Source organism: Amphiprion ocellaris, chromosome 10 (assembly GCF_022539595.1).
Source record: "Amphiprion ocellaris isolate individual 3 ecotype Okinawa chromosome 10, ASM2253959v1, whole genome shotgun sequence".
NCBI classification, from domain to species: domain Eukaryota; kingdom Metazoa; phylum Chordata; class Actinopteri; family Pomacentridae; genus Amphiprion; species Amphiprion ocellaris.
The window spans coordinates 14,442,724-14,468,881 of NC_072775.1; the positions used below are offsets into that span (position 1 = coordinate 14,442,724).

General features: G+C 41.8%; 1 pseudogene; it reads right to left on the reverse strand.

Annotated features, from left to right (window-relative positions):
* LOC111572319 (potassium/sodium hyperpolarization-activated cyclic nucleotide-gated channel 2-like) overlaps nucleotides 1–25,610 on the reverse strand; it is a 35,726-nt pseudogene extending 10,116 nt beyond the window's left edge.
* Nucleotides 25,611–26,158: the final 548 nt, after the last annotated feature.

Below are 26,158 nucleotides of genomic sequence, written 5' to 3' on the forward strand. Positions count from 1 at the left end.
AATTAGAAAATGGTAAGATACTAAGATGTTAAGTGACCATAGCAAACACTGATTCCCAAAGATCAGCATGCTAACACTGTCACTATGATAACAAACTGTACAAATAATCCTAATTTTACACAAAATAACTTTGGTCTCTTCTGTTTTTTTGTCTGTAATATGACAGATATCTGAAAATTATCATTTTTTTAATATTGTTTATACAGTGTTGTTTCTGCCGTCTAAAGCTGATAAATAATTGGTTTGTACTGTAAATTGTCACATATTGCATATACTTTTGCACTATTTTTGAATAAGAATATTGTCTTATTGTTGTTGTTATTGTCTTAATTCTTCATTTTTTTGTTTAGCTTCCATTGCTGCCAGTTATTCAACCTGTTTGATTATTTTTTGTTTTATTTTATTTTATTTTACAGTGTATTTAGCTCAAGGCCTTACAAAGCTCCTAACATTGTCTTGTTTTTGTATTTGACCATTCTGATGAAAAAAGGCATGATTATAACCCATAGAAACTTATATAATACTACAGTCTGCAAATACTCTACATAATGCCTGCATACCACATGAGCAGCAGTAGGGGATAAAAGCTCAGTCTCATGGTTCCTGTAATATTTCAAATCCACTGAGCTGGATTACTGAGCCACAACAATGAAAACTAATACTTTTGGGCAGTGTAAGTTAATGGTACCCTCTGGAGTCACACCACACTGTTTCTGCAGAAGGGAAGTTGCTTTACCAGGACAGCAGATTGTTCTGCAGAGAAGGCAGGGAAAAGCACTGTCACTTTGCCCAGAAAAGGCAATGCAAACTTCCCACTGATATCCACAGAGCATCCTTCAGGAATATAACATAAACATAAATAATCCAAACATGCAACATTTGAATTATTCAGCAACTATATAAGAAAAAGGCTGGTGGGGTGCCGCAGCTGCACAGCTCTTCTGATGGAGTTACACAACTTCCGAGTCTCACCTGCATGAGCGACTTTGCTTCCTGACATCTACAGATGGAGAGCAGCCTGAAGAAATGACCCTGTGTCACAAGTCTTTACCTGACATGCCGATGCTAACACTGCAGTTCGTGGAACAGAAGTGATGATTGTGAGGAAAGTGCAGGTGTGGGGTGATCTGTGGTTCAGCGTGAAGCTCATTCCAGCAGCTTGTGACTCAGCTAAGACTGAGCGAATGAGGCAGCTAAAGCCTATCTGATTGAACTTAGATGGTGGCATTCAGCCTAATGACTTGACTTTGAGTGCCATGTCACAGCGTGCCGTATCGATCATCACCAACCTGAAATCTTTCCAGTGTCACCGAGGAGAGGAACAAGCATTTGGCCGCTGCGTCACAGCACCCAGAGGGGACTGACAAACACCCAAATGAGAGTGAAAATGACATCCATTTTCTGTGTCACTTTGATGACAGTGTATGCGGCAACAAAATGCGCCACTGACATTTTGTCATCTAAGCTGCTGTTTGGGAGGTCTTATTTGTCATTCAGAAGAAAATTTTGTCTTTGACTTTGATTACATTTTTCCATTTTTAAGCCCATTAACTACTGACCCATCAACCTTTCCCTTCTTTCTTTTCCTTCCTCTCATATCCTCGTCTTTCAGCTTCCTTACTGCCCATTCATCCCACAATTTCTCCATTGGAAATTCTAATTCAGGTTCATCGCGAACGGCTATGTGGATGTATAATTCATTGACTTCATTCCCTGCTAAATCGCCTCATTACATTATGAAGCACATTCACCAAAGAGAGGAAGATCTGATAGCAGTAAGTCAGAGCTTGTCTTGTCTGTCTTCAATTCAGAGATGTGTACAGAGGGAGGAACAACACACTGTGGGGTCTCACACAGTACAAAGTCTCATTAAATGAAATGAAGCTTCTAAGGAAATACAGGAAATTTTATAATTCAGTCAAAGGGAGCGACAGCCACAGGAGACTGGGCGATAAGGGTTTGTTCATGAGACGCACTTTTTTTTTTTTTTTTGTTAACAAGAGCAATGAATATCATCAGGCACAACTAAAGAGACACAGTTTTTGTTGTCGCCATTAGTGTAGGAATCTCTTTGGCCACTATCGTTGCCAAGTCATCCTGCTTTTGGGTAATTAGTGATCAGTGACAAGCGGTCTGACTAGAGGAAGACAGATCACTGTTGTTCATGGTAGTAGTGGCACAAAGAGGAAGAAGAGGAGGAAGATAAAGTAAAAAAAAAAAACAACCTTGTTCACTGTCCTGGGCCACATCTAGACAGAGAGAGATCAGACTATTATCTGTTCTCTGTCTTGCTGACTCAGATTAGAGCTGATTTAATGTAAAACCCTGAGAGGCCATTAGGAGATGATAATCGATGCAAAGCGTGTACCTGTGTAGCCTTACAGTAAATGAGTATACTGTGTTCTTTTGCATGTCTCAGAGGCTCAATCCATGATCTCATTGTAAACCAAAGGAAGCTACTTCCAACAAAAAAGCAAAGTACAAAATTATAATCTGCAATTTTTCTCAAATCATTTGCAAGTTTCTCGACATACACATGTATTAAAACAAAGAAATGACTCAGAAGTATTTGTAATGCACTAAATGATTATTTTAAATCAGTAATAATTTTAATTAAAATAGTAGAATTACAGGCATTTCTCACAGTACACATAATTGATAAAATGGCTGATGGCTGAATGTCATTTAGCTGCTCCAGTTTACGGGTACTACTATTGTGTATGCTCTTGCTCTGCATCCTATGACAAGTTAAAATATGTGACTGGATAAAAGACCTTTGGAAAACATCTAAAATCTTCCCAACAAATGTAATTCAGGCTTCACAACAAACTTACAGAGATGTGACAGTTTTAGATGTGGCTTCTGAGTAACTGATCACACATCAGTACAGAGTATAGACTCTATACTTCAGACATTACAACTAGATAAGTTAGAAAATTACTTCAGATAAGACCATTGGTGTGTGCTATAGACAAAACTAAGTTATGTTACCACATATGTAGGTTTGCTTCATGGGGGCTTTTTAGCAATTCTTAACTCACAAAAGTTTCTAATTTTTGTGGCAATATAGCACTAATTCTTAGAATATGGACAGAAATCCACAAGAACATGCTGTATTTATTTTTCACAGTGACAGATGACAGAAAAGGTGAATTAGAAATTGCTTTTAGTTACTGCAGCTAATGGAGCAGACGCTAACTTCGATGTGACATCATGACTCAGCATCTCAGTGCTGCTTTTCATACAGTTCATCACAACATTTTATTACAGAGACTGGAACATGTTGTTGGAATTAAAGGAACCACATTAAGCTGATTTAAATCATTTTTATCTGATAGGTTCCAGCTCATTCATGTTCATGACTATCAGACAACGCACACACAAGAGTTAGCTATGGAGGCCCACAGGGTTGTGTGCTAGGACCAATGCTTTTCTCCTCGTACATGCTCCATTTACACTAAAGTATGAGGAAACACTACATAAACTTTTCATTGCTATGCAGATGACACTCAACTATGAAGCTGGATGAAACAAAATAGTTACTCAAACTTCAAGCATGTCTTGAAGATGGAAATTCATGGCTGACCTTGTTTTAAATCCAGACAAAACTGACATTATTGTATCTGGCTCTAAACATCTCACAAACACACTTTTCAGTCATTTAGTTAGTTGGGATGGCATTGCCTTGAACTCCAGTATTACTGTGAGGAAACTTGGAGTTATTTTTGACCAGGATATGTCCTTTAAATCACACAAAAACAAGTGTCAAGGATCTGTGCAATACTGTCAAATGAGTAACATCTTGTCTCAGAGTTATACTGAAAAACTGGTCCATGCATTTGTTATTCTTGGTTGGACTAGAAAAACAAATGGATAATGCAAAGAATATCTTACAGATATTCCAATAACTGTCTGAAAAAACCTCGAGCTGATCCAAAATGCTGCAGCCAGAGTTCAGATCATATTTCTCCCATATTAGCTTCACTTTATTGGCTCCCTGTAAAATCCAGTATCAAATTTAAACTTCTTCTCGTCATATACAAAGCCCTTATTGACCGAGCGCCAGTGTCTCTTAAAGATCTCACAGTACCAGATTATCACACCAGAGCACAGTGCAGGCTTACTTGTGGCTCTTTGAGTTTCCAAAGGCAAAACTGGAGGCAGGGCCTTCAGTTATCAGGTTTCTGTCCTGTAGAACCAGTTCCTAGTTTAGATTTAGGAGGCAGACATCCTTTCTACTCTTAAAATTAGGCTTCGGAACTTTCCTTTCGGTAGAATCTTACAGTTTGGGCCAACACAGGTGGGCCTGAACCATCACTTAGATATTTCGCTATAGGCCTATTGGCTGTTGGGGGACTAACATGATGCACTGAGCACCTCTCCTCTACTCCTGTCTCTTTCTCTCCCCATACACTTTTATGTCAAACTTTGTGTCTTCTATCTCCTGCAGTTTGTGTTTTGTCCTCTCTGCAGGTATGTCTGGCTGTGGACCAACATGTTTCTGATCCGTGGTTTCTGGTCTCACCAACCTTGTCACTGTTTATTCTTCTCTAATGCATTGTCTGTCTGTTTCTACCTTCTTTCATTCTCGTTTTTCTCTTTACTCTTTCTCCAGTCGGTTGAGGCTGATGACCACCCTCCCTGAGCCTAGAAGTTGAGTTTTAACCTACCACTGTTGCCAAAGGCTTTCCCAGGCAATCTTTGGATTTGTTGAGTTTTCTCTGTAATTTTGTAGCGATCTGATTTTGCGATGTGAAGCACCTTCAGATGAAACATGTTGTGAATTGAAAGGACTTGAAAGACTGAATGGGAGCTCATACACCATGGATTGTGCAACTCACCCCACATGTTGGTTGCACAATACACATTAGGGATGTTTTACTTTTTTTGGACACAATTCTGTTTTTATCTCTGCGATGAGTGGGCAGCATCTTTGAGCCTGGAATCCACTTTGTATAATCCATCCATGGTGTCACTCTCAAACAGAAATGACTTGAGAGGAAAGTCCAATCAGACCACATCATAACAAGTGACTGTTAAAGGCCTTGTACACGTATGCAGGAGTTTTCACTTATTCTTGCAAATTAGAACAAATTTAAGTAACCTATAACAATAATAAAAGTGTCTTGTCTCGCACTCTAACAGGTGTAAAAAAGTAGCAGCATCGAATATATATCAATCAAGAATAGCACCTAATGCCCACACAGTCCTCATGCTGCACTCATGTCATATCGTTAGACCATAATAATGAACTAGAGAACCAAAATGACCCCAAGTTGTAAGTCTGGGTAAGTCATTCCTTCTTTTGAAAAGAGCTGAAAGTGTAACTAACCGCAGCGTTGATGTGGTCTCTTCCTGACACAAAATAGATTCAGCCCAGTTAAAAGGATCTGTGCATTGTTTGTCTTTGGTTTCACTTGTTCATGAACCACCATTAATTTGTGACACCACAAAGTAGCTCATATGGCTGTTTAAATTGTGTGACTACAAGGCTTGTTAGTGCAATCCAGCAGTAATGCATCAACACTCCCAAGTTAGATTAATGGCAGTTTTTTTCTTGTTTTTTCACATTCGGCTGACCCTGTGGGAATACAGTATTAGATGAGTTTTTTTAGGCAAAATAAGTGAAAAGACCTGTTGGATGAAGAGTGTGTGGGGCTTTTAATGATGTATTTTCAAATGAATTTGCATAGTTGTACACAAAACAGGTTAACATCAGAATTACATGATATGCTTTCAAATGATCAAACAACACGTTTTTGGCATTTTGGTGCAGAGAGAACGATAAATGACACGCAATAAAGGTTCCCAGGAATTAAACTGTGGACAATGAAAATGCACACACAAGACAGTGCATCACTTATAGGGAGTTTCACATTTTTAACCTTTTTTTGCAATCCTAGTTACATTTATGACAAGCATTACAAATTGATATATAAACATTTATTAAAGATATTAGTTAAAGCAAAGGTAACTAATATATCTTGAAATGTGCTTTTGCAACCTTTGTACAACCGTTTTGTTCCAGAAAGCGTTATCAAAAGTCCTTGAGTTGCTTCAGTTTGTAATTTTAAATGGAAAACACAATGAAAAGCTCAAAAGGAACCATCCTGACATAAGCCAGGAACTCTTGCAGAGTGTGCTTTGTAAAGTAACAGCTGATGCAATATTACAACATCACCTACAAGTGTCAATCTTATCTGATGCAATCTGTAAGACATATTAAGATATACTCAGGTTATTATACAGTTTTAAGGGGCACTTTCTTGGAACGCCAGTGTGTGATATGAACAATTAGGACAGCATGGTGGTCAGATAAACCTCCATAAGCTCACAGTCAGATTTCATCATCTCTAGATCTCTAGTCATAAATTCCCAGATTCATCATTTGCATTATTTTCATTGTATTAAATCTAAATCTACAGAGGGCGGTACAAGTAAGGCAGCTACTTTTATGTATCTGCCCCTCTGCTATGTGTCACCGTGCACTGCTACTGTGTATAAATAACTCATAGGTCTCTGCTCCAAAGCCACCAAGCCGAATTCTCCCTAAATTTAACCTGTGTGGATTGTGACTCTGACATTACTTCTGGGCCGAAACGGAAAGCTCCACACAATGCGAGCTTGATTCCACACTGGGGGCTGCAGCAGACTGCCAGCACACTTGTTTTGCTAACACTCTCCAAATGATAAAAATGTCACTCACAGTCCTATCTGGAGGCGTGGCGAATTCACCCAGCAGCATCAGCATCAGCCACACTGGCATGGCTGGCACTTCTCTGCTCTGTGCATTTTTTTAATAAACACGTCTTCAGCTCAAATACTAATCCTCGCAAAGCAGCAGAAAAAAAATTTGCAAGAAAAAAAAAAATCTGACAACTGGTCAGAAAAGGGGGTGCGAGGGAAAGGCACTTTCCTGCCCTCAGCAGAAAAACTCTGTCTTCTGGGATGGGTGGAGGACATATTAGAAAATGGCTAAATAGTAGTGAATACGCACAGAACTATGAACAAATTTCTGATGTCAAAGCACGTATGTTTCTGACTTCTAAGTTTATCCTGAAACTGAATAAAAAATACAGGCTGTCTGAGGATTAGACAAATTTGTACAACTCATTGCATGCAGCTCTTAAATATGGAAGACTTCAGTTTATTGTCATTGCTCACCGATATTTAAAACTAAAAAAAAAAAGGAAAAAGATGTATGAATGTGGACAAAAACTATTTCTTCCAGATGAAACACAATAGACTTCTCTTTAGCCCTTTTAACGTCCATCACCCAGGATAAATGGTGAAAACAAGAGCTACAGTCAGCACTCAAATTGCTGAACGGTGGTCTTCTAAACCATTTATTGGACATGATTTGTACTCAAGTGTCCTGCCACATAGCAAAAACTAAATCCTAAGGGGCCTTCCACGCACACAATGCTAGCCAGACAAATAAGTCAACAAAAAACACTGCAAATGATGTGAAATATACAGTGTTCAAATATCTTGCAGTGCACCAGGACTCCGTCTCCCACAGGTTTTCCCCTCCCCCTCAGTTTGCTCCCTGTAGCAGCCTGTTAGCAGTAGCACTGCACCTTTCAAGGACACCACCAGCAGAAAGGATAGAGGAAGAGAGAGAGGGCAAGAGGAGGAAATAAGGGGAGAGAAATTTAGATCAGGAGGTGAGGACATAGAGAGAGGCGGAGATTAAGAGGGAGATAAAGCAGAAAATCAGGTGGAGATATTTAAGTGGTGGAGGGGATCAGAACTGAGGGGGGGATGAGATCATGTGAAGTGGGATAGCTAAAGATGCATAAGCGATGAAACAGAGTGCAGGTGGAGTGAGACCCAGTGAGTGAGTGAGTGAGTGATCGGGAGGGGAGAGAATAAGCGAGGGAGGCAGCCATGGTTGCTTACGTCACCTTCAGGATGACATTGGCAGGACACACAGGTCTGCTGCCTCATCAATTCTGCTGCTGCCCAAGGGGACATCATATCACACACACGCACACACACACATACGCACACATACGCCCGGCCCCTGGCAACGTGGCTCTACCTGGCCAAACACACCCGCAGCCTCTGATTGGCTGCTGAGCGCCAGCAGCACTCCCCCTGCTCCCCAGCCAGCAAGACTCTGCTTGGAAACAGAGCGGCTGTGCTGCTACCGCCACAGGCCACTGCTGCAGCACCGCTCCGATGCACATCTCTGCTGCCAAAGATGTCCGATAGTCAAACAATAATGACAGTGCATGTGGTGGTTGGTGGTGCTCGGTTGAGGTCATGATGTAAACGCTTTGGTGTTCATTGATGCCACGCTGCAGTTGCACCACATGCGTGCAGGTTTTCATTTAAAAATATACCCTCAATGTTTATAAAGCCTGCCCTGTCTGGAGATAAATAACTGATGTTAGATTACATTTACGTTTAATCAGCAGCAAATATTTAAAAATGCAAAATCAGCCGCAGCCAACAAAGCGGTGCATGTGTTAATGAGAGAATTTTTAAAATGATTACTGAAGGAGCTCTTCAGCCGCACTGTCAGGGTCACTGAGTACAACAATGCTGTGTTGCCACACATCCAACTTTATCCTTCTACATGCTGTTCACACCACAACAAACTCAACAGATCAGCAAACACAGCTCTGAGTATTGTCTGATACCAGAGAGCCCAAATTTAAAAGCTGTAAAATTCACTGTGACGAACTGAATTAAGTCATTACTCAATATATGAGGTAATGTGACACTATAATTCTGTCATTAACTATAAGCAGACCTTGGTAAGGACACAGACGCTCATACATCAACATCTTTGAGGCTTCATTAATAAGATATAGTGTCAGTCTGCATTTTCGGAGCCTTTAATCAAGCTTTGTTAAACATGTAATAACATTTATTTCATCCACACGACCTTTCAAAACACTTAAACCTAAAAATATATGTGGAGAACCTTTTGTAGTATCATTTACCAACTATGTATGACAGTTTCATACTGTCACTTTCTTAGTTAAGAATATAGGCTGGGACAGAACAGAAAAGTATACGTCTAGTTTGGCTTGTCACATGTGATCAAAATTAACTTTTGTATGTTTCATATCTATTAAATCTGTCCAAAAACTGCAGCGTAGAGATAATTAATTGAAGTTTTATTTGGGAGTCAACAGATTAAAGAAAGGATATGTGCAATATAATGTATAAACTAAAGCTCTTAGAAGGGCTTGTAGATGGATTCTGTTACCATCAGACAACACTTTGCCAGTAGGTGAATAAGTGCATTCCCAAATGTAGAATGAAATTAAGGGGAATTCTATCTCTCATATTTATAAATCCCAAAGCGCGTTGGTGAGTTTGAAACACGTCTATTATAAATTGCCAAAATTATACAGTCTGTTTAAGCCAGAAACTATTTTTTTAAAAAAAAGAAAGAAACTTAACAACAATGCTTAAAATCTCCATATTTCATTAAATTCACTTTTTTAATATAAGGAATGTAAAGAATACCTTTTGCTCTAAAGAGATTCTGTGAAAAAATAAAAAATTCTGTGTTGCTTGGTGCAGTTGTAAAGCCATTAGTGACTCAGCTGCTACCGGCAGTCATGTGACAGCACCGGGCTAAACTGCAGACTGTATGGAAACAAATTAATAATGTAAGGTGTAAAATATTTATGTTGTGTAGAGTCATTTTTTTTCTAGTAAAGGTAACACCTGTGGCACTTAGAAAACATTTGCATGTGCTTATTTCATTTTTTTCCAAATTTTTAAAAATAGATCACCAAAACACCTCAATTTTCATCATAATCTATACTTGATTTATGGCATTCTATCTTTGTCACACTGCAAAAAGCCTATTTCGAGTTCCCTGTACTTCAAACAACGGTTATGTGGTTTGCAGAGAGGTGCAGGACTTTATATTGCAGTGAAAAATGAGTCCACAGTGAGTAAAAATATGAACTGCCCAGACTCTCCTGGGGATTCAGTTAGTTAAGGAGATTTAATAGAAAAACAGCAAACAGTAAAGTGTTGAAAACATGGGACAGAGTTGTTTCCTCACCTTTTCCTGATACTGCCGTCTGGAGGAGTCCAGGGACTGGATAAGAGCTGTTGCATGGCCAATAAAAACAGCATAGCAAGTGGCTCCTACGATCATACTCAGCATGGTGAGCCAGATATCTGATAGACTCTCCGGGGCCTGACGGCCATAACCGATGCACAGCATGTGGCTCATTGCTTTGAAGACAGCAAAGGAGTAGAGCTCAGACCAGGTGTCATTCTGTGGGACGAAAAGATGGGGGAACAAACAGTTAACAACATCAATGTTACAGAAAAGATGACAGAAGGCAACTAGATGAAAAGCTTTGGGGACGGGGGGGGGTCACGGAAAAACACTTATACAAATGAGAACTCGAGGGACGGAGTTGTATTTGAAATTAAAGGGGAGGAAGTGGAAACAACATCAGGGAATCCTTCGAGGCCTAATCAGTAAAGTAGAGGTGGTTTGGAAATTATTTCCTCAGAGAGGAATGATAATGAGAGGTCATTAAATATGCCCTTTCGGAGCGGTGTGAATAGGAATCTACTACAGACGGTGACAGCCAGCCAGCGGTCACCAGGCTGTTTGTGTGGAGATTCATGAAGGGAGAAACCTTCAGCTGGAACTTGCTCAGACACCACGAGGCATTAATCTGTGACCACTTTGAGAACATGCACTGACCACTCAGCATAATTTCATTAATATAAATAAAGGCTCAGTGATATTTCGCTGTAGCTTTGTGCTGAGGAACACCTTGTCAATAAAGAGGCAGACGACTGAGCAACAAACTCAACAGGACTGATGTTTTTGTCCACCGAGCTTCCTTTATTTCTCCTCTTCCAGCAGCACTGAGTGGTGACTTCAGTGACCTCTGCCTGAACACACTGCTGATGCCATTAATTCAAGAAAAAGCCAAAAGTAGAAAAGAAACCGAGCTTTTTGGTTGTGTGTAATTTATTTTTTTTCTACCAGATAAACTCCCGCAGTTGCCTGTGTAATGAAAGTGCATTATAAAAGCTCCTGTGAATGGGAGCTAAAAACAGCATCCTAAAAATCTGCTTTCAAGAGCACAAAAAACATCATCTTCCATCACGGTTCCTGACACACTCAGACAGAGAGAAACACACCCATCAAGCTGCACTCAGATACAAAAGAATATCAGCTACATGTATCCTCTCTATAACCTACTGTAAAGAAGTGCATTAGCAGTCTGTTAGTGTATTTTTATTATTTTATAAAACATGAAACTCTTTTCCTGCTCATTTCAAATGACTACAAGAAAGATCAGTTTTGTTTTTTTTTTTTAATTTCGGGGGGGGGGGTGGGGGGGGTATTTTTCTGAAAAATTTATGAATTTAATCTGTTATTTAGCTCCAGAATTAGGTGGGTTTTGTCAACTCATGGAACATTTTCTTCATTTTATATGAAACATTTAAGAGATGCACATTGAATATATTCAGATGTGAGCAACATATACCACTGTATTGCATATTATTATTAATCAGTGTATAACCGATTGCAAGAAGGAAGTCAAGTATCAACATTTTCAGCTTCTCACATGTGAATATTGGCTGCTTTACTCTTAATTATATGATTCTGAATTAATATTTGAGGTTTTAACACCTTTGTAAGAAGTAATTTGTCACATTGGGCTCTGGAAATGTTTAATTTTGTATTGTTTATTTTTATAGTCAGACCCATAACACACTCATCAGCTATGAAAGTAATCATTAGATGTGAGAGGAAAGGATCACAGGTACAACAGAGCAGCACAAGTGTTCTGTTATCATCGAAGCAACACAAATTAAAAGGCCACATAGTGATAGGAGGACCTCTCCATATGAGCAGAGGAAAATCAAGTGTCCAAAAATAAATATAGCTCCACCAAGTGGGCTGAGGCTAAATGTTGTATGTGAAAACAGAAAGAGAAACAGTGGAGTGAAACAGATTGAATAATAGATGAACGATGAGCACTTTGATTCTGAAATAGCACAGGCAGGAGAGAAGGAGAGACTCCATATCCTCATAAGTCTCAACAGCCCTCCCCGGAGATTTCAATTTGGGAACTATCCGCTGCTTTGTTGGTAATCGGCGTCTCCATTAGCTGCAGATAGTCTTTTTGAAGTTGACTGATAACACAGGGGGCTTTAAATTTATCAAGCGGTGTCCAAAAATGCCTCTTTGTATAGGCTGCTGCAGGCTTGTTGTGCCTGAGGCCTCAGATGTACGCTGTGTGGATGCAAAGGTAAAATGTGGCCGCATGCAGGGAAGTTACGCGAGTTCAAGAAGTGAAACTGTGAAGGTGAACTGTGCTATAGCCATGAAAGCGGCGCTGCGATGACGTAATTCTTATAGTAAAGAAAATCCAATCGATAAGTAGCACTGTAGAAGAAAATTCCATTAAAAAAATTGTGAAAATCTGTCAACAAGAGTGTCAGTTACTGAATATTGTAACATTAAAAACTACAAATATCTGTAAAGCTATGATATTTTTAGCTGATTTAAATACAGCAAAACTGTGTGAAGTTACAGTCACACTTTTTCACACTTACTATTTGTAAAAATACACATACATTTTTCAGTGTAAACATTATGTACAGTTTTGGTCTTTTATTGCTAAAGTTAACATGTAAATTAATACTTTTTTCTGGGATTTCTACTAGATGTTTCTTGTAATTTAACAAAATGTGGATAATCTGTAAAAATCTCTAAAGCAGCAGTTTACAAAATTGTTTCCATATTTTTTCTTTAAAAAAAACACAAAATATTTGTTAAATAATTATATTTTTTGCTGATTTAATACAGCCAAAACAGTGGAATTTTATGTTCAAACTTTTAAGAGAACAATTTATCACTTGTAAAACTACAGATTTTTGATGTGGACATTAATTACAATTTTTACCTGTATTTTATGGTTAACATGTAAATGAATAATTTTTTTAGTTAGTAGTTACCTGTAAAATAACAAGTTGTTCCAAATATTGCAAGTAAAAACTGCTATTTTTTTTACAGAGAGGTTAATATTTAAAAGTCCTGGTGATATAGTAAATTCCAAACACTTTAAAACACATTACATGATAATGAAAGGTGAGCAGAAAGATCACTGAAGTCACTCATGAGATTATATGAAGCCACTGGTGGTGCTGGTTGAGGTAAAGCTGTGTAAATGAATAGTCTGTTTTTGTCCTGAACAATTACATTTCTAATTTTTAGAGAAGTTAAGTAGCACTAAACACATGATGAATGGTGACACATCCTGCTGGTGAGGTCAGAGGAAAACTTGACGGATGACAAAATCATTAGGATTCATCCTTTGGGATCCATGAATGCCTGCACTCACTTGAATGGCAAACCATCCAATAGCAGTAATGTCCACGGCAGACCAAAGCAGTAGACAGAGCAACACGCCAATCAACAGAAGAACGACTGACAGAGTCATTCCCAGAGCCACACTACTGGCATCGCTAGAAGGACTGTCTGGTGCAGTGATGGAAGAAATAACAGAGACACAGCCAAGCAGATAATGGAAAATGGAGTTATATCGCACTGAATAACCAATAACTATATGTGTCCGACGGCCGATAAGCTGGACAAATATCAGAAGATAATCGACACACTGGCCCTGCCACACACCCACCAGTTTAGTTTACAATGGCTTATCTGAGGGTATTGTACAGTCAGCTCAGTCTACTGCTTCCTCTCTGACTCTGTCTCTTTATTCCTTTCTTCTTGTCTGCCTCAGTGTGCGTGGTCTCTTTGTAATCTGCAGGGTGGACGTGAAATGTTTATTCTGAATGTGGGAGGCAGAGCATCCTCTCAAGACAGTTCACTGGAAGGTCAAAAGAAAAGTGGGATTCAGTCTTCCAGCCAACATGAACGCTCTGTGATGGCTGCCTGGTGGAGTGTAGATACTCTGACTGCATCAACTTTAACGCAAATTAACAATAAAACTGAAGACTTTATGCTTTATGCTCCTGTCATAGGAAACCTGCTTAGATAATTTTATTCTGAGAAGCCAGACACCAGTCTCATATCTGTGGGATAAGTAGAGACGGAAGGAGGACTTCAGCTCAGCTACGGGACTGAAAACAGGGACAAGCTGCGGCATGAATCCTCTGTAAAATCACAACGTGTCATTTTTACATTTCTGTCTGAGCAGAGATTAAACAAACAAAACATCAAATGTTAATTTGTGAACTTTAGAGTTGCTGGGCGGCTTTGTTTTATGTATTTTTAACCTTTTGTAAAGCAAGCTGTTTCCACATAGCTCCCATTTCTGTGCGAGACAAATTTAACCATCCCCTAAATATAGCTTCATTTTGACAGTACAGACATAAGTGGCATTAATCCTGTTTTTTAACTCTTCGCCAGATAGTAAATATGTGTATCTCCCTACATGTCCTGCCAATGTTGCTGTAATCCTGCACAGCACATGCAGTTACAAGTGCAGATAACAATGTTTTCAGGTGTACAAAGAGCACTTGTAAGCAATTTGTTATACTAATGTAGGATGGAGTGGTACAACTGGGAAAGACAGACGAAAAGAGACGAGGCAGATGTTGATGTAGAGGCCAACATATGCTGACTCTTTGTCCTTATTGATGCAACTTGCTAATTAATTTCATGAATATCAGACTTTAGAGATTCAGGGCTACAAAAGACATTATACTGTCTTATATACTGTTTAATTGTTAGCAGCAAACTGAGCTTCATGTGTAAAATCTGAGGGGATGATGGTGACGATGATCTGCAAATCTGCTGTTAGCAGACTGGGTTTGCTTTGAGTGTTTTCTTTATATTGTAATGTAATCTATGAGAAAATTTTCTTCCCACATTAAATGGTCACCCTTATGGAAACCATTACTGAACCGGAGACTGTTTGATAAGATTAGATGAGATTAGATAGAACTTTCTTATTCAAGAGGGAAATTCTCATGCCAAATATTACTTAGAAAACAAAATGACATAACGTGAGAATAAATACATGTCCTAATAAAAAGCAGTAAGGTGTAAGTACAACACATTACTAAAAGAAAAAAGCACTGAATAACTAAACTAAGACTAAACTAAGACTTGAATAAAAAATAAGAAGTAATACTGGCTCATATTCTTAGGCAGTAGAGAAATATTACACATGATAACGAAATATTGCCCGCAGATTTGGAGCATTGGCAGGATACATGTATTTGGGAATTAGTTACAGTCAGGATGCCAGAGTCATCCTTTTTACTGTGCCAATATGTGACAAAGTACCTGTTACTCTGCCTTCAGCACAGCCCTGCTTGAGTAGTTTTCAGCATAACTAATCTTACAGTTCGCTAGCAGCTTTTGCATGTCATCAGCACAGCGAGAACCTTTAGAATGAAAACACTTGAGTTCCTGTGGGACTGAGATAAATGCATCCTTTTCTCTCCTCACCCAGGAAACAAACACCTGTTAGTATTTACAGAGGTCAGACAGCAGCTTTTGTTTTTCATGTTCATATATTGTTTCTGTACTACTGTGTATGTTAAATCGAATCTGAAATTTCCCGCAGCAGACCTGTAATGTTGTTTGGTCAAACTAATTGCGGTGAGTAAATAAAGTGATTTGGCACCCTACATAGTGATTACTGGCGTATCGTCTCCAAGCAAGCAGACCACTGTACTGCAAAGCACCTCCTGCTGATGGCAGTGGGTGATAATGGGAAAGAGACGTCTCTGTGATGAGGCTACAGCGAGGGATGGGTGCACACACAGCTGTAATTACAGTGTTGAAACTATACACCCAGTGTCTGTTAGTTAGTGCTGCTGTCACTGTTATTACTCAGTGACACCTATACTCCAACGCAGCAAGGCTCTACCTGCACACTAGCGTGGGAATTAACTTTGTGGTTGTGTAAAGCTTCATAAAGCTAATGCCAAACATATATGAGAGAGATGGAAGTACTGCTAAAACAAACTATGTTCCCCGAGGTGGTACAAGTTCGGCCGAATCCAATTACTGGTTGGCGGATGTCATCCAGAGTTACAAAGTGTTCTCAACGCCCTCCATGGGTCCCGCCTGTGGGCCGCACACCACCAGAGCCGCTGTAGGGTGCGAGCCTTGATGGATGGCCTGGCTGCAGCACAATGGCTAATGTTACAAGTTGTCAGCCACTCAATAGGGGGGTGGTCTCAGGTGGCTGTATGCAGCCTGTACTATGCCAGAGTGGCCCTTTAGTTTGAGAGTGACGGCTCTCTGGAGACTGGCTGTCTTTGATTATACAGCGGGAGGGAGCACTGGAGGAGTCAGTGGGCTGTCAGCCCCAAACTTCATCATCCTGGACTTCCAACTCTGCGGTGTACACAGGACACGTTGTCTCCTGTGAATCATTTCAACATAGAAAATCTTCAGAAATACTCTCAAAACATCTGCATGTTTAGCTATACCTAAAACACTGTCGTTTTTTAACTGGATTTTTGTCATTCAGTGCAAACAGGCAGGAAGGAAATATAGTAGGATATTAGGAGTTAGAGCAGGGGAGTGGCGTGCAGTAATGGTCCAACCAGCCTGGAATTGACTTCGATTTCTGGACTTCGATGATTTATTTAGCTCAGTGATAGCAGCAACTGCTTCTGCCACTTTTGTCACTGTAGCACATACTTATTGTACTTTTTTCTGTGATCAAATCACCATCGCTTAATATTGATTAATATTATATGAAAGCACCATTCATCTCACCCAAAGTGTCCCCGATTATTAGTATTGACATTGTAAGTAAACACATACATATGATTTTGTCAGCATAAGCCAGCTCTGCAAAATAGCATCTGTAAAACTATGCTTTCCATTTGGCACATTAAACAAAGAGGAATCCCTTTCCTTGCATCAGTATGGCAAAGAGGATATTTACTCCCATCATCACATTAACTTGTTTTTACCAGAATTACTTTTGTACAGCAATAAAAACAGGGGTCACTGCTCTCACCCAGCAAATTCTTCAAATCTGAAATTTACAAGCAGTCGTGGCCGACCCAGACAACATCTCGGAGCGGGACCCAATCTGTTTAAAACCCCATTTGGACTTGTGCCTTGTGTCTGGGTTGCTGTGGTCTCCCCTCGCTCAGTAAAAGGCTGGGTTGACAGACAGACCTATAAACAACCAGCTTTTATCTCTCTGAGAGAGACATGGCAACAAAGAGCCCAGCTGCCTGGCCATATCCCCCCCTCCATCCCTCTGTTTTCCCCTTTTATCTTTCCTGTCATCGCCCCACCATGCAGAAGAGGAGGCACGGGGGGATCGAGAGGTGCTTAAATCTCTCTGGTCTTTTTTTACAGCTCCTTTGCTGGCAACCAGTGTTTGCTGTCTACATCTGGCACGGCTGAAGGCTGCTGTAGGAGGTGAGGAATTAGTGAATTATTTGATGTGTCTGAAAGAAATTCTCACTTTTCCTCCTGAATCACCAGAACAAAATTGCAACAAACATAAATCAGGCTCATAATGGTTTTCTAAGTAGTACAGTGTTCTGTGCTAGTATATATAGCTTCCATTGCCAACCTTGTTTGCATTTTTAATTGATCAGGATACACATTTATCATAGGTTACTCCTGAAAGAAATCCAGTCTTTAATAGGGTTTTATCTCTAAATCACTGAATCATAAACAATTCCCTGATAATTAGTATGACATCAGGATTAATACCTCTGTAACCCCGATGTCTTAGTAATTTTGTGCAAGTAATATCAAAAAAGATGATCTGACAGGGACAAATGTCTATTTTATGGCCATTTAAAGAGTATTCAAACAATCCTACAACAATGTCAGACTTACCACGGACATTTTTTATATTAAAGCCAAGAATCAACCTCTGGGGTTTAAAAACTGCAGTTCCCCAGATGGCCACATGAAGCGACTCCAAAAGTGAATCAGTCACCATAGACCACCAAGCAAAAATGTCTGGCTTCACAGCAGAAATAAACATGTTTACAGCATAATACAAAACCGGTTTGAGTCTTTATAGCTGTTTTTTGTTTTTTTTATTGTTCATGGCATCTGTACTGGGTAGAATTTTTTTATATATTTCATTTGTTTAAATTCTATTAAGGCTTAAATTGATGCATAATTAATGGCGTGGCCACATACACTACACCTATTTGTTCAATTTGCATTAGCTGGGAGTTAGGAGGAATAAGTCACTGCCAAGATGATGATACCCAGAATCACCACACTGACCTTCAAAACGGCTGTCCAAGAAACCTATTGGTGATGTCACGGCTGTCTATATATGCAGTCTTTGGTCGAAACCAGTGCAACAGAGTCAGCTATACCGTCTTTATTTTTCCACACATTCTTCCTGCTACATATTTTACCATCAATCTAAACAGTTGAGTCAAGCAGGACTCGTGTTGTATGTCGTCTGGTGGTGTCTTTGCTAGTGTGATCGTCATGGCAAAAGCCTGATTTGACTGCAGCTTGAAAACTTGAACTCTTCTTCAGTTCAACGCATGACCCCAATCAGAGTGGATGAGAAGCAAAACTGCTGAAACATGCACATGTCCTGCCTCAGAGAGTCAGGTGTGTTATGCTAATAGTGGCTGATGTAGCTTCGAGCTGTTAGTCTCAAGCAAATCTGAGGAGTCGGCAACAGATATCTGCTAACTTCAAATGGCATCACTTGACGTTTATCACAACTCACACAGTTTCCTCTGACGTGACAAAGGGGAATTAAACAAATTTCTTGTACATATTTAGTTGCACACTCAAGCATCTTTAAAGCCACATTGATGTGTAAAATAGGTTTTGTCATAATTCGCAGTTTTACTTCCTCCAGCTACCTCACTAAAGCACCGTGGTTTTTATTGCAGCACTCAATCAGAAAGAGTTCATTTGCAAAATACTGATTGGCAGTTAGCCAGTATTTTCTAACGATGGTCAGACATTTGAATCAACACTCTGTGACCACAACTGGCTCTTTCACAATCAGAATGAAAGATGCAAATCCAGCTCTGGGGTGATATGATCAACTCGGTATGCATGGACACGACTACCTCATACATACCTCCATCTTGTTGAGGGACACCCAGCAGTCTGAGGGGAAGTCCTGCAGCATGGGGACCAGGAACTGTAGGCAGCCGTCCCAGTGACACAGCAGCAGCATCATACCAATCAAGTTAAAGATCCGCATCACTGCACTGGCCAGGTCGTAGGTCATATGGAAGATCTGAAGCAAGAGAATGAGACAGGGAGAGGAGCTGAAACTGAGCGGAGACATGTGGAGACAAAAAAAAAATTGCTGCATCTGGGACTGGGCTTTTTTTTTTTTTTTTAAATACATAAGACTTTGAATTCATATCTTAGTGGCAGTACTGTCTTCCCACTCAGCTGCTTTGGACTATACCAAGTCTGGTTTATGAGTAGGGGGGTGGAGGGGCAGTTTCCCATCAAACACAGCAGGAGCAGCAAGACATTTGTTACACGGAGACACACAACATCAGTCATCACAAGTTCGGCCCAGTCACATACACAAAACACTCACGCAAGCCTGCAGGCACAAAGATACACTGTCAAGACAGACAGATGGGCCGTCACATGCACACATTCACACACACAGAGTGACGGACAGGAAGCATCATGATCCTCAACAACTGATAGTCTGTGTCGTCTCACACATCAATCATTCTCAGCCACTGGACAGTCACTTAGGCCAATCATGTATCACCTGACTGACCCTGAGAAACCACACTGTCATGCTGCTTAACAGTTAAATGCCTGCTTAAATAAAACAAGAATCTGTAAAAGGGCTAAATGAGCAGCAATTACAGCAGTCTTCATTGTAAAACATGTGGGAAGGTCTGATACTGTCTACTTTGAAGGAATAAGAAATAGGTCATTTCTTACTCAGTGCGGCTGAGGAGAGAAGTGATACTCAGTGATGGGAGTGATGAGGAATGAGACTGGACATGAATCACATGCACTGATCTTTCTAAGTGCAGCTTTAACCTTTATGAGGTTTTCACTGTCAGTTTTTATCAATCTGTAACTGACAAAATAGAGGAAGTGCTCATCATTTTTCACTGAAGTTGGATGAGAGAAGCTGCACTGGACACAGTCGTGTTGCTGCGGCTGACGCAGGGGTTGAGAAAGTTGCTGTTGGATTTTCTGGCGTTCGAACTGGGCCGTGTCTGCACGTGCCAGCACCTCATCTCCACCCTCATTCTCCATGCATTGCAAGTATCGCTTCCCATCATGCACCACTGTGTGTGTATGTGTGCATATCACTTCATATCTTCAGAAATCCAATTATCCAAAGGTCAAGTGAACAGCCGAGCCCCACTGCGCTGCTCACGACTGCAAAATGCCAACACCGGGCTGCCGATACTGGCATAAGCGAAAAGTCGAGTGATCTTGTGACATCATTGGACCTCCTGCATCCCGGACTGTTCTCCTTCAGCTTAGGAAAGACTCTGAGGAGCAGCCAAAGCAGCATCCTTCCAAAAAAAAAAAAAAAAGTGTAGCATCCCTCACAGAGTGGATAAAAGCTGAGCTGCCACGAAGGGCAGGACTGGGGACGCTGAGTTGAGTTATTCTACCTAGCAACAGCACCCATTCTTCAGCTCTAAAGTCTCTGCAGAAATACCGTCTTCCTTAAGCTTTCCACTCGCTTTAAATGAACACTTACTGACTTGTATAATCACAGTCAATGGCCTCCTAGTGCTTCATATTATCATCACGCTCTAACTCACCTGCTCTTCCTCTGGTGCCTTAATTGATTAACTATGTTTGCCCTGGTAATAGGCTGCTTATTAGATTGCCTGATGCCACCTGTGGGACTGGCAGGTCAGACAGAGGGGTGGGGGCTGTGTGACAATAACAGTAATTAGAATGCAGCGTTTGTTAAAGCTCAAACATCCTGCTGACATTATATATTTCTCACCAGGTGGCAGGTGAGAACATTAATGCCGAGCCTCCAGGTGAAGGCTACTTGGAGCTGACAGAGAGGCAGATTGTTGCTTTGGTCATGAGCCAACAGCAGCATATTGGAGGCAAATCAGTGATCTTTGATCGCTGACTACACCGGGTGGTTTCTTCCTGTGATGGGAGTTAATATAACACTGTACCTGCTCAGGGACAACCACGAAAAGTGTGTTCTTACCTCTTCCCATTGGTGAATGTAGCGTATTAATCTGGAGAGCCTCAGGAGCCTCAGAAGACTTAGGATCTTGGTAAAGCGGACGATCCTCAGGGCCCGAGCAGTCTTGTACACCTCCGAGTCGATCCCTTTCTCCACTATGAGGAATATGTAATCCACTGGAATTGAGGAGATAAAGTCTACAATGAACCAAGTTTTTAGATACTTCTTCTTAATGGTTTTAGGGTCCAAAATTATGTCCGAGTTGTCCTCAATGATGATTCCAGTGCGGAAGTTGAGCACCAGGTCCATGAGGAAGAAGGTGTCGGAGACCACGTTGAAGATGATCCAGGGCGTCGTGGTCTCGTCCTTGAAGAAGGTGATGCCCACAGGGATGATGATCAGGTTGCCCACCATAAACAGCAGCATTGTAAAATCCCAGTAGAACCTAGCAGGCATGTGTGTGATGCGTAGTTGGGTTGTGTACGTGACAGTGTGTTTACATGGGTGTGTGTGTGGAGTAAAGGAGGGAAAAGGGGGGGAAGGGAAGAAAAGACAAAAATAGAGTCAGATAAGAAACGGGAGTTGCTGTGGAAAGCCGAGAGCAACAAGAGACTTCCCAACTCAAGATGGAAAAGTGAAAACAAAGTCCTGCAGCTACATTTTGCCTGCCTGAACATGCAGAGAATAATGAGAAGAACACATTCTGCTGAATTCACTTTTTCCCCCACAAGATTGACATGTATTTTACCAGTGCTTGTGTAAATTTTTACATTTTTATAACGCAGCTAAATGAATCTAAGAGCCACTACTGGAGCGGTGCAAGTTTAATGTTTGAACTAAATTTGCTCTTTAGGCTACATTTTGAATGCTTAAGCAGTGGGTGAAAAGATAGGAGGTGCTTTCATCCTTGTTTTTTGTTGACAATGCTTCACTTAAGCGTTCTATGTGTACAAAGTCTTGATCATTTTGTTCTACTGATTTTTACCTTATGAAAACACAATACACATGACTCCAAGGCCCTTATTATTTCCAACAAAGTGTTATTCTGCCAAACTGGGCAATATTTTATGTTTCATGTGGAATGTGGTGTTGTTCGTTAAGTATTTTTGCTGTTACTTATTTTCTGAGCTATTTCTCAGCTTGGATTATTTTGTGGATTTGTATGGGTCTGTGCTGCACAGAAAATACTGTTGGCAGTTTTATGTTTTGTCTCTTATCTGCATTATGGATAAACAAACATAGCTTTAATTTATTGTTTGCCAAAAAGTCTTTCACGGATAAAGAGATGTGTTAATCTACACTGTGATGTTACTTATTTTCTGCGCTGAACTGGACCCCTGATAAAGAAACTGTTACAAAACTCCAAAAACATAAACACAAACTGCCTCATTAGGGATCTGCGAGGGACTATGCTGTGCCAAATTGTTATGTTTTTTGTATTTTATGTACTACATATAAACCAAAAAAGATCATTTAGTTTCCCAAAAGTCATTAACAGATAAAGAGATATGTTAACCTACATTGTGATGTTACTTATTCTCTGGGCTGAATCATGAAGAAACTCAAATAACATAAATGGATTATTTATGGATCTGTGACACTCTGTGCTGCACAGAAAGTACTGATAAAACTAATCTAACAAATAGAGTACAAGGACATCATGCTGTATAGCTGAGGTGTGTGAGATACCACAAAGGGAAGTATTATTTACTTGTGGATGTTCTGATCAGTTCAAAACCAGGTTTATTAATGATTCTCATAAAACCAGGAAATGTCATGAAGTATCAAGACTGCAGGAGAGCTGGTTAAGTGAGTCGGGGTCTCATACTAGGAGGACGAGGATCATCTAAAGGCCACATTTGGAGCTCTCAGTGACATTACGGTGTGCATGGGTATCAGGGAGACACTGTCTTACTGCTTACTGCCAGCAGTGATGTGACAGGTTGGCAGCTTGGATGGACGGAGTAAAAGTATTGAGGTTTGAGCCCGTCATGGATTCTCTGCAGGACAGGTGCAGCGCTGAGTCATTACACTGCGACTTATGCAACAAGCTCTGACTCCTCCACTCCACGGGAACAACAATAACCGCCCTGATCCTCAACTTTGACGGTGCATGAATCTGCATTAAGAACCAGGAGGAAGGAGCAGCTATGGCTCCACACCGTGCGGGGAGTTTGCGTGGCAAACCCCCCCCCAGAAAGGTCTCCAAAGTGACCTGTCGTCAAATTACATCTATGCTGTTGAGTGTGTGTCTCAAGTTTAGCCTTGAGTGGTCCACTGACTCGGCGTTATGTGATACAAATGGGCCAAACATGAATGGCGCTGTAGTGGAGGAGGAAGAGGAGGAGGAGGAGGGTGGGTTTGTTTAAAGGTAGCGCTCAAAACGCGCGAGTCGACTCCAAATGAGATGGGAGCTGTCCACTCCCTGTGGTGCTGAAACCGAGCCGGCAGGAAAAACCTGCTGGGTTTCTGACCCAAATACATTTCAGCAACTGATACGTGTCGAATAAAAGACCGCTCACACAGCCTCAGTCACGAGGAGCACCTCTTGGCTCGTGGATTTCACGAAATATTTGAATGAGAAAATAGCTGCTGGATGTCCAGCCGGGTTAAAGGCGCGACAAACAGATCGGATCCGTCATTAAAATGCAGGATCCGGGGAGCCGTGCAGGCGGATGTGTCTCCAGTGAGCATGCTTGAGGTTTTCGCACACTTGGCTCAAGGTGACATTCCATTACTGAGTGCATCACACACACACACACAGACACACACACACAGAGACACACACACACATAGCCTACATCCTGTCAGCACGGCTCGTGTCGCAGAGCACACTACAACAATTATTAATCGGATTCTCCAAAAAACAGAACTCTATCTCAAATAACCAAGAATCAGCGTCGGAGCGCTGTCCTCTTTGTTAAATGTGCGCGCACTGCAACGAAAAGTCGAGCTGTATTAGCAGGCCTGGCTTGTTGAGCATCCCAGACATGCTACTGTACAGACTTGTTTACAACCTTGAAAGGACACTCTTCGCTAAAGTCGATTTGCCTGACAACAGGTTGTTTGCGGGGCTGACGGCAGCTCGTTGCATGTGGATTGGTTGAAACCTCTACAGATTGGATCTTAGGGGATAGAAGGAGAAATTAGCAGCCGGTAGCTGTGAACAATAACCCCGCATGTGTTCCTAGGGAGTGCTTAGGCTACTCACTATAAAGTAAGTTATAGGTGACAATGGGGACCCTCACGGGCCCCTCATGACTTCCAACGTGCATCCAATGGCAGCTCCAGCTCTTACCTGAAATCGCTGTAAGGGTGGATAATCCAATTTCCAGCTGATTTTACCCTCTCCTGCTCCCTCTCCACTGCTTTCTGACTACCATACATGCGTAAGGAGAATTTGTTAACTCCAGGCTGCAGCATACTACTAAACTGCCGCTGCATGAAGCTGGCTTGGCTGCCCCGAGGTTCCGCATCCTCGGCGGGCACAATTGGCGGTCCATCCTCCGGCTTCTGGAAAGTGACAGAGTTCCTCGGCTGCTGGGTCTGAGTCTGAGTCGAGCCGTGCAGCGAGGACGAGGCTTTTCGGCTTGGCGCGTTAGAGAAGGACACCTTGGAGTCCTTTTTATCAGGGACACCGCTGGAGACCGGGGTAGCGCCGGGGTTTGCGCTCTCTCCACCGTGGCCCCCGGTCAGGGACCCGCCTGGCGTGATCGAGCCGTCCATGCTGGCGGTGGTCGAGTTACAGGCTCCTCGCTTGGCGCTGCCTCCGTCCTCGGCTCTCCCCGACCCCCCTGTCTGCTTCTCCTGCTTGGAGATGATTGAGCGCAGGCTCCCGGTACCAGAGTCCCTCCTGCATTCTCCGTTTTTGTTGCATTTCATGCTGGAAATTGGAGCGGCGCCGTTGCAAGCATCACCTGCTGTCGCGTTTAAAACCTCTCCCGCGACCGCTGATGCCGACGCCTCCGCCCCAGATGCTCTGCTGGTCTCGCCGCGCTGGGCAGCATCGCCCGGACAGGGTGTCTCAGTAGCTCTGGAGGCAGCAGTGGGCCGTGGGGCGGCAGGAGCGTCCTCTATGTGCGTAAGGCTGGGCTCCTTGTTGGAGTTTCTCCTGGAAGCCGAGGACGCGGCTCCCCCTCCTGGCGTAAAGTTCTTCATCCTGATACTGCCGCCGCCTCCTCCTCCTCCACCTCCGCCGCTGCCGCTCCCCCCGGCTCGGCGCAACCGCGGATGCTGAAACTTGGACTCCTCTTCTCCGTCCTCCGTCTCGTCCATCACGACGTTGCTCGTCACACCGGACTGCTTACCGCAAGGTGCGCCGGCAGAACCGGAGTCCAGACAGTTCTGTCCGCTGTTGCTCCTTGTGCATTTAGATGTGGCAGCCTTGGGTGCGCTGATGTGGCTGCATCCATTGCCGCCCACCGCCTTCTTTTTCATGGTGGCAGCAGACGCCGATGAAACCTCATTCCTGTCCATGACATTGAGCATATCAAATTTTGCCTCCAATTATGTTTGGAGAAAGCCAATCAGAAACAGAGGGGAGATGGAGAGGGGCAGAAATGGGAGGGAGAGGGGAGAGAGGAGAGATGGAGGGGTGGACGTGACTTATTTGCAAACTACACTTATATTTTCACTAGTCATCGTGTCAGAGATGCTTAAGCGTCAAACTAATTGAGGCCTTTGACTGCGTCAGATATCATTAAACTATTAGCTGATGCTGCTCTTCCAGGCTTCTTCCAGCTGAGGCCTCTCATCCAGTCCATGACCTCCAGCCTCATCTGGGTCACCTTATGGAATTCTGTCCGTATTAACACAAGGAAACACCTAACATGTTGTCAGTCACGAGCTATACTAACATAAAAACTTAAATTACCACGTGTTAATGAAAAGTCAAATGAAGTCATGTGTTTTTTAAGGTGTTTTGACAATGACAGTCTCCTTTGAGCAACCTTCCACTCAGCTGGTGTTCAGCACCCTCTAGTGGCCGCTCAGATGGAGCACTGCTGATGGGAGACAAAATGTTCAGTACTTCGTGATACTGACACAACTTC